The following is an 8528-nucleotide window of genomic DNA, read 5'->3' on the forward strand; positions in this document are numbered from 1 at the left end:
GTGATATTCAACAGCTGATCCTGGCCCCAGTCAAAGCAATTTTAGACATGAAATACATATTGATATCACATAGAAGTTCAATTTCTTCTAAATCAAAAAGATTTTTAGTGTGTGCTTTCAAGTACGATGTTGAAATCTGGTATTGGTGTTGTGACAACACCAGCCACAACACTGTACTTGCAATCAGGCTGGTGTTGAATGTTGTCTGCTGAACCCAGAATTGAGGCTGGTGTTGACGATCTACGTGTAATTTTCCCATTCACCAACACCAACCCCCAGGGATCGGGAAAATTGTGATTTCAAGTTCGGTGTTGGTGCTGGCAATCTCAAGCTCACGAACACGATGAAACATCCCCGTAAATTAGCTTTTACATTTAAGATGAGTACAAATCACTTGAGCTTTATATATTTTGAAGAACAATAATATTTACTCTTTCGAATTTGAGTTGATTAAAGCGTTGGCATTCTGTACGATGAGAATTTAATGCAATTTCTCCCCGATTTCACTTTCGTTGTCAAGAAGTTCTCGCGCAAAGTTTAGAAGATCAGCAGTGCAGAGTCATGACTTAATAGGCTATCGAGAACGCGATCGGTATCGTTCTTCTGAGCCCAGCTCGGTGTTGGAGCTCGGTTCAGGGGCATCTTTATGCTCTCAACACCGAACACCGTACTTGAATCACCCATTGTCTCCAAAAGATTCTGCTCAAGCAAAGTTACTTTTATATTTACTTTCAACCTGATGGAAACTAGTTTATACTAATTTTCTATTTACTGTACCTTAGAGGGGAAGTTCAACCTGAAAAAAAGTTTGTTGTAAAAATAGCAAAAAAATTAACAAAAAATACTGGTGAAGGTTTGATGAAAATCAATAAAAGGTTAACAAACTTATTAGAACATTGTTTTGGATTTGTGACGTCATAAACGAGCAGCTGCCTTATACATGTATATTATATAAAATAAACTGCATAAATTTCAATTTTTTAATGGTTCCTAATGACAAATTCTTGTTTTCTTTTTAGGAACGGGTGTGAAATGATTTATCTATTGATATACTGAAGGTACAGTACAAACCATTTTCAATTTTCTGAAAAAGTGACATTTCATTGATTATTTTAATACCCTAATGATATGTAGGAAAGCTGCTCACATAGGCCGTCACTAATCAAATAATTAAAATTCTAATAACTTTGATGGATTTTTCTCAAACCTTCAATATTTTTTTCCTTATTTTTTCAGCTATCTTTACAACAAACATTTTGTCAGGGTGAACTTCCCCTCTAAACAATACATGTACAATCGATGAAGACCATTATAAATCAAATATAATGTGAAAAATCTCTTTTATTTTATTGGCAAATAAAACAATATACATTCTATCATATCTGTCAATATAATATACACTGACAAGATTTCATTCTTTATTAAAACATGTATTTATGAGAGGTCTCCTTCCATGCCCACTTTCAAAGTAAAAACACACAAAAACTGATCCATCTCTCCGTATAATAAACATGTACGTGTCAGGGTACTGTACAGGACAGAATTAGAGCAGAGAGATAGTTTTTCTGTCCAACCAATCACAAACAAGCTTCCAGCTGTGTCCTGATGAAAGATCATTTCTGATTGGACGGCTGAAAAATTCATTACAGTGAATTATCTTTAGAGCTTTACATACTATATGTAACATTAAAAAAATGGAAAATTCATTGAAATTGAGGAGGAATGGAGGATGTATTAATTCTAGCATAATAGTAATTGAATATCACTTTAAAGCAAGAAATATTTTCCAATAATAGGGTATAATAAAGTCAATCTTGCTAACATGGCAATTATCCGAATTACTTTGGAAATGCATTCACAAAGCCAAAATCTGGTCCCGATGCTGCTATTATGCGGATAATTGCAGCATCGAAATAATGCGGATAACTCTGGTCCTGCTCCGATTTTACAACCAAATTGTGCGGATATTATCCGCATAATTGGGTTTGTGAAAGGGGTATTAAAATAAATGCATCGTTGTGAAACCTGCGGACGGGTGTAAATTGAAAGTGTGCTGGTTCTAAAGACATGAATCTTGTGCACCAGCCACTAAACAAGTCTAGTCTGAATGTTTCACAATTATAAAGTACATGTATCTCTTACCAAGAGAAAGATTCGCTTTGAATACAATTCTTTCCAGCTAAATGAGGCCCATAACAAAGACTTGTATATCATTGATTTCATCATAAATAAACAACCTTTCACCTTTGATACAATTTGTTATGAATGACTGGTTACAAGCTAGTGTTAAAAGCTACTGAAATCATGTCACATGTTAAGATAAAATGACACTCTCATAGAATTCTAGCTCCTGCTACCAACAAATTTTATGGAACAGGAAACAATTTTTTTTTTAAAGACAAACTTTAACATAAAAGACATCATATGTAGTTATAAGATAAAACTGAGGATATTTCTGCAACAATTTCTGACTGGATTATAATAGTTCACATCATGTTCACCCAGCACCAAATAAATATTGCAATACATAATATTAAATATATAAAACAATGACCCTTTTCTGACTTTATACAAATAGCAGACAGCATAAAAGGACTGAAAATAAAAAATAAAACAAATATTATAATCAAATGAAATCATTGATATGTTGACAATGCAAAGCCTAGGATTTCTGTCTTTTTACTCGTATTATATCAATTTTGATATGTTCTTGATTAAACACAAAAAAAAATCAAATTCCAATGTTTAATAACTTATTAAAAAATACAGAGAAAACCACACTTGGAAGTGTTTTACTGATTTCCATAAATGATGCAGACTCCATTTGTACATGTACAATGTATGATAAAGCAACATAGTTAATACTTTGTTATCCAAAGAATCTCTTGCAGAATTCTGAAGATTTCATGCCAATTCATCATACAGACAGCAAAAGAAACCACTAAGTGTAGTATGTATCATGAAGCTGGCCAAGCAAATGAATGATACATCATAAAGAGACATTTTTTTTACAACAAAAAAGAAGAAAATTATCCAGTTCAGAAGCACTATGTTTTACAGTCAATCTTGTATAAACCAGAAAATTGCTGGATGTCACATGATCTTTATTGTCTTGTCAAAGTCATATATATTTCTAAATATACTAAGCAACGATTTTATGTGATAATGACTGCTCTAATCTAAAAAAAGTACTGTCATTTGCCTTTCCCATTTTAAAGCAATTTGGCCTTGATGCCAAGACAACTTCACTATTAAAGTGGAATATATAACAACGCTGCTCTTATTTTATGAAGGTTGAATGAAGCTTGTCGTGGGTTGAAATAAATGTATACATAGTATGAATCAATTTAGAAGATTTTTGTTTGTATCAAGATGCCCACAAGTGACATTTTGTTACGAGATCTGGCATAGAATGTAGCTTTTGAAAAACATTGAAATTCAGGGTCTGTAAAAATAGTGATGTATGAAGAAAAGAAGAATTCACAATATTTGGATGGTAGATGGTGCAATTTCAATTAATTTAAATAAAAATTCCTCCACATACATATCTGTATTATAAATGTCAATTACTTCTGGTGGGTATTTCATAAGCTGCTCGTAAGTTACAAACAACTTTACGATAAAATTGGCAGTCCTTTCTTGTAGTATTACACCAAATGTTCATTGATGTTGATTCAGTTGATGTTGATCCTAGAAAGGATAATCATCGCTCGTAACTTACAGTTTTAAAAGTTGTTTTAATTGATCAAGTTTAACTTCCCTTGCAAAGTTGGTGTTCCATCAGCTACAAGTAGTTTGATATCCAAACTCCCAACTCAAATCTGAAACCCTCTTAACATATGCACAGTATGAAACTCCTTCAGTCAAAACTTAAAGATTATCCAGATTGTGAACAGAATTCAATAATTTACTTCAAGAAGTCTGAAGAGAAAGGCTATCCGACTGTGAAAGAGACCATTATACAATACAAATCACACACAAGATTCAATATATATATATTGCAATATGGTACACAATATGTTCACTTAAAATCAGCACATCAATTGAAAAAAAAACACAATTCAGTTGACAATTTACAGTGAAAACAAACTAGTGTGTTTTTGTCCCTCTTTTTGTGGTTAACAACTGATGCTATAACTTGTGCAAGAGAACATAACATTTCACATCATTCACATGAATTAATACTAAATGGAAGAGTGAAAAAGAGCATGTTAAAACATGCTGTATACATGTAGCAAGCACAGTGTGCTAAAAGGAGAAAGAATAAGAGACACTTCACTGAATAAACTGTTTGATAGCACTTCTGCTTGGTGAAGTAACTGATCTTAAAGGGCGTTCAGAAAGCTGTTTATAAAGTTTAGCATGTCTTTGGATATGAATTGCAATAATGTGAATCCACACTCGTTTCTAATATTTTCACTAAATAAGACTGAGCTTCTTGTATTGTGATTAAGAATGAACCTTGAATTGAATTAAACAAAGTCATCTCCATCATACTATTGTCCATGAACATAGTATACATTTCAACTATTCCATGAAGTGATAATGATTGATCGAGTATGAAGGTTTTCTGTAACAGAAAATTATTTTGTTGAATTGCTTCACCTGGATTCAGATTACAATATTCTCAGAACCAAAAAAAAATTATTGAACAGAAAAAAAAATGATTCAGATATTGCTGCTTCTCTAAAATGATGAATATAATAAATACCATAAATTAGCATGTACATGTATCTCTTCAATAAAAAAAAACAATAATTCATAAAATAAAATAGAAACATGACTAGCATGCCTTGCAAATTATTGAGAGAGTTATAGACGTATAGGCTTGACAACACTGTAATAAACTGTTTCACCAATATGACCATACAATCATTTTATGAATAACATTTGGTCTTTATATATAAAATTTATGATTATTATTAATGAATTCATTAATGGACACTGCCTACATGATAATATTGTTTTAACTCTTATTTCACCAGACTGCATACCCTGATGATCCCGTCTGTTTTCCACTTTAAAAACCCAACCAGGATAAACCTCTTAAAAGGACACAGCTGATCCTGGTTGGGGGTAGAAAGACATTGGGATCACTGGATTTCTTATCTGGGAGATCCTTTAAAGGATATGGATGTCATGGGCATTGACTGAGAAATGGTTGGGTGAGACAAAGATTGCCTCATTCCTGACCAGATACCTCTTCCTCTATGTTGAAGGTAACCTACAACAACAAACACCATGAATTGTTAGTTCTTTCCTCAGCATCTCCTTGCACCATTGATGTTCGACCATCAGTATAGATGGATAGATAAGCTTTAATATGTAGAAGCAACATGAATATCCACCTCTTTAGCATAGCAGTCTTGAGGAAACTGACCTCTTATTGATAGAGGGGAGGGCAAACCATGTTTTTGCCAAAGATACAGAAGCTTTTCCCTCAACATCGCCTGTAAACAAGCTGCACAACGAACAGATTATACACCCATCTCAAACTGTTGACTTTTATATATAGACCATGAATCGGAGAGTACATCTGAACTTTTACTTCCAAGGATCACAATAACTTCCTCTCGGTTGCTCCCTCATCCATCCTTTGATCCCAAAACCATATTCCATCCTCTTGTTTCTGGCCTAGCTAACAAGTCTCCATATATATAATCTATTCACAAGATAAACTGTTTCAGGACTGCAATCTGAGGTACCAAAATACCAAACAGTCTGTTATAGAGTCTACAAGGGAAACCGCCTCTCTCTCTCAAGACGGAGGTGAGTGAGTGCTATGTGTCGTCATCGCTGTCATAGCCAACCGTTGACATCAGGACGGTGATATCATCTGGCTTACCACCTGTGAATCAAATAAAGAATGAGCAAAAATAGGAGTAATCTACAAAGTTAGCAAAACATTTCCTAGCTATAAAGCTCATCTCAATAATTGTTGAATCAAAAGGTGTTTTCTACACAATTCTTGTGTAGAAAATACCTTTTAATTCAGGTGGAGAGTTGGGTAAACTAACATTGTGAATGTTTCTGTGCATTGAAAAATTGAGATAAATAAGATGAGGATTTTTTTATTGAAAGTGCAAAGAAGGAAAAGGGGGTGTGAGGTAAACTTCAGTTCAGATGATATCTGCATCAGATTTACATATAACAAATTGAACTTTGGGAAATAGGTAATACATGTTAGACATTGCAATGTGAGGTAAGGGTATCGTTGAATTGGTATGTCTGAAATAATATAATTTTCCCAATGCAGAGTGCATGTACACAGAAACACAATGAGACCAACATCAAGCTTGGCAATATATATATGTCTAAGTTTGATAACATAAGTTAACAACTACACCATTTATACCAAGTTTGAACTTGGGGGAGTTTGCATTTTTTTATACTAAAAATATGAAAGGCAATATTTGTTCATACCTGTAAACTCCATTCCATTCTCCCTTGCATGCATAGCAAATGGTGACATGTAGGTTGGGTCATACGCTAAGCGTCTTGCTTTAGCTGCAATATCATTGACTGTTTTCTGTACACTGGAAAATGTGTTGTCCTGTAAAAAAAAGGGAGAAATAGAAAGAAAAACATTATGAGATGGATTTTTTTTTATTACTGCATTTCACTTGCATTGATGTTCCTGTCCATTCCATATCATCTTCAATGTTTCTGATGTGTGTGGGTGTGTGTGTGTGAAGTAGTAGTATAATGACATTCTCTTTCTCATTCATCAGTGTTACATTTTTACAATCAATAGATATTTTTACGGTAAATCTGAAGCGCAAGTCTTAGGGGTGTTTCACAAAAATTCAAGTATGCCTAAAACTTACACTTAAAATCCCACTTGGGATTGGTATACAATGCATCACTGCATTGGTAAGAACATGCTGATGGGACGGGTGTTATTGCTTACAATAATTATCAATGAGACTACAAGAAATAAGTTGGCATTTAAGCATGACTTTTGTAAGATTTACACCTTGCAGAACATCCTCTGGTATTAATGCTACCTCCAGAGGACCATAAACTTGACTACATTGTATATGAAATTCTAAATGAAATTCAACAGGGGAAGTGTTACCTCTTCTTTGCTCTCAAACAAGATTCATTGGTACACTTTTTGGTAACCTCTACCCTGGCAATATTCCAGGAGCAACCACACGTGGGAGGTTTGGTTAAAGTTACATTTCAGCTCTGGCACTCAGATTGAATTAGGCAAGAAACACAGGTCTCATATCAAAGTGCTTTCACAAGGATCTTTTTATGTTTGTTGTAAGGAAATCACCATTGACTCAATTCTGCTGAGATTCATTTGCAATGAATGTCTGGGACTTGACACAAATCATCAGAATGAAAGTTTAGCTGGCCTATTTTTTTTCTGCATTTCAAATAAATTTGAGGGCAAGTGAAGGAAAATCCTTAGTACTTAGTGAACTCATTTCTATAATTTTCTTTCTACAAAAGAAAGGATTTTCAAAGCTCAAATGATTCTTCATCTCTCTTACAAACTAACACCATTCCTTTAAAGTATTGATGATTGGCAAACCAAAGGCTGCATTAAAAGGTGTGAGTAATACAGGTTGCAGGACATACACGATGTTGACTTTGTGACTCAAGTTTCTTGGCATAAACCCCCGTGTCAGGCCTACAGGACATTATATTTTATTCACAAAGTCTGAAAGATCAGTGTGATAGACTACACCTGCTCATTGCTAAAAAGTATGGAAATAAATAAATCACACCACTCTAGCCTACATGTAGGTTTTAAAGGGATGCTCCAGGCTGAATATATTTTTATTTTAGAATGAAATTCACAGAGCAAAATGCTGAAAATTTGATCAAAATTGGATAACAATTAACGAATTATAGGATTTTAAAGATTTGCATTATTCCGGTGAATCAGTTCTAGGCATGTCTTCATGAATATTCATTAGATGGGCTGAGGATGTCATATCCCCACTTGTTCTTTTGTATTTTATTATATGAAATAGGGTTTATTCAAAAATTTTCTACCAAGAACTAAAACAATTGTATTGACAACTGATTATGTGCATTAGTTATTTATTGCTGCAATTTATTTCATCATAATGGAGACACATCATTTACACATGTATGAAAACATGATGCAATTATGATTTCATGTAATAACAAAAGAAAAGAAAATGTGTGGATATGACATCATCAGACCATCTAATGAATATTCATGACGATTTGCATATAACTGTTTTCACAAAATATTGCTTAAGTTTAAAATTCAATAACTTCTTTGTTATCCGATTTCAAAGGATTTTTCAGCATTTTGCTCTGTGAATTTTACTCTTTTTATTCAGATATAAATATTCTCAGGCCGGAGCATCCCTTTAACCAAGTATGGATTTAGGGCAACCAATAAAACTAAAAAGAAAACAAAATTTTACAATCACATCTAGCGAGTAGGCCATCTTTTGTTATAAAATTATAGCTCTAAATTACTAAATACTAAATAATGTGTTTCTATTCTTTGACATAAAACCACCATACTTAAATTTCCC

General features: G+C 33.5%; 1 long non-coding RNA gene across 1 annotated transcript; it reads right to left on the minus strand.

Moving 5' to 3' along the window:
• Nucleotides 1-1323: 1323 nt before the first annotated feature.
• On the minus strand, nt 1324-6555 carry LOC129254961 (uncharacterized). The gene is made up of 2 exons (XR_008583828.2): nt 6424-6555; nt 1324-5848 (listed from the first exon to the last, which is right to left on the minus strand). It is a non-coding gene; the product is annotated as an uncharacterized LOC129254961 (long non-coding RNA).
• Nucleotides 6556-8528: the final 1973 nt, after the last annotated feature.

Source organism: Lytechinus pictus, chromosome 2 (genome assembly GCF_037042905.1).
Source record: "Lytechinus pictus isolate F3 Inbred chromosome 2, Lp3.0, whole genome shotgun sequence".
Taxonomy (NCBI): domain Eukaryota; kingdom Metazoa; phylum Echinodermata; class Echinoidea; order Temnopleuroida; family Toxopneustidae; genus Lytechinus; species Lytechinus pictus.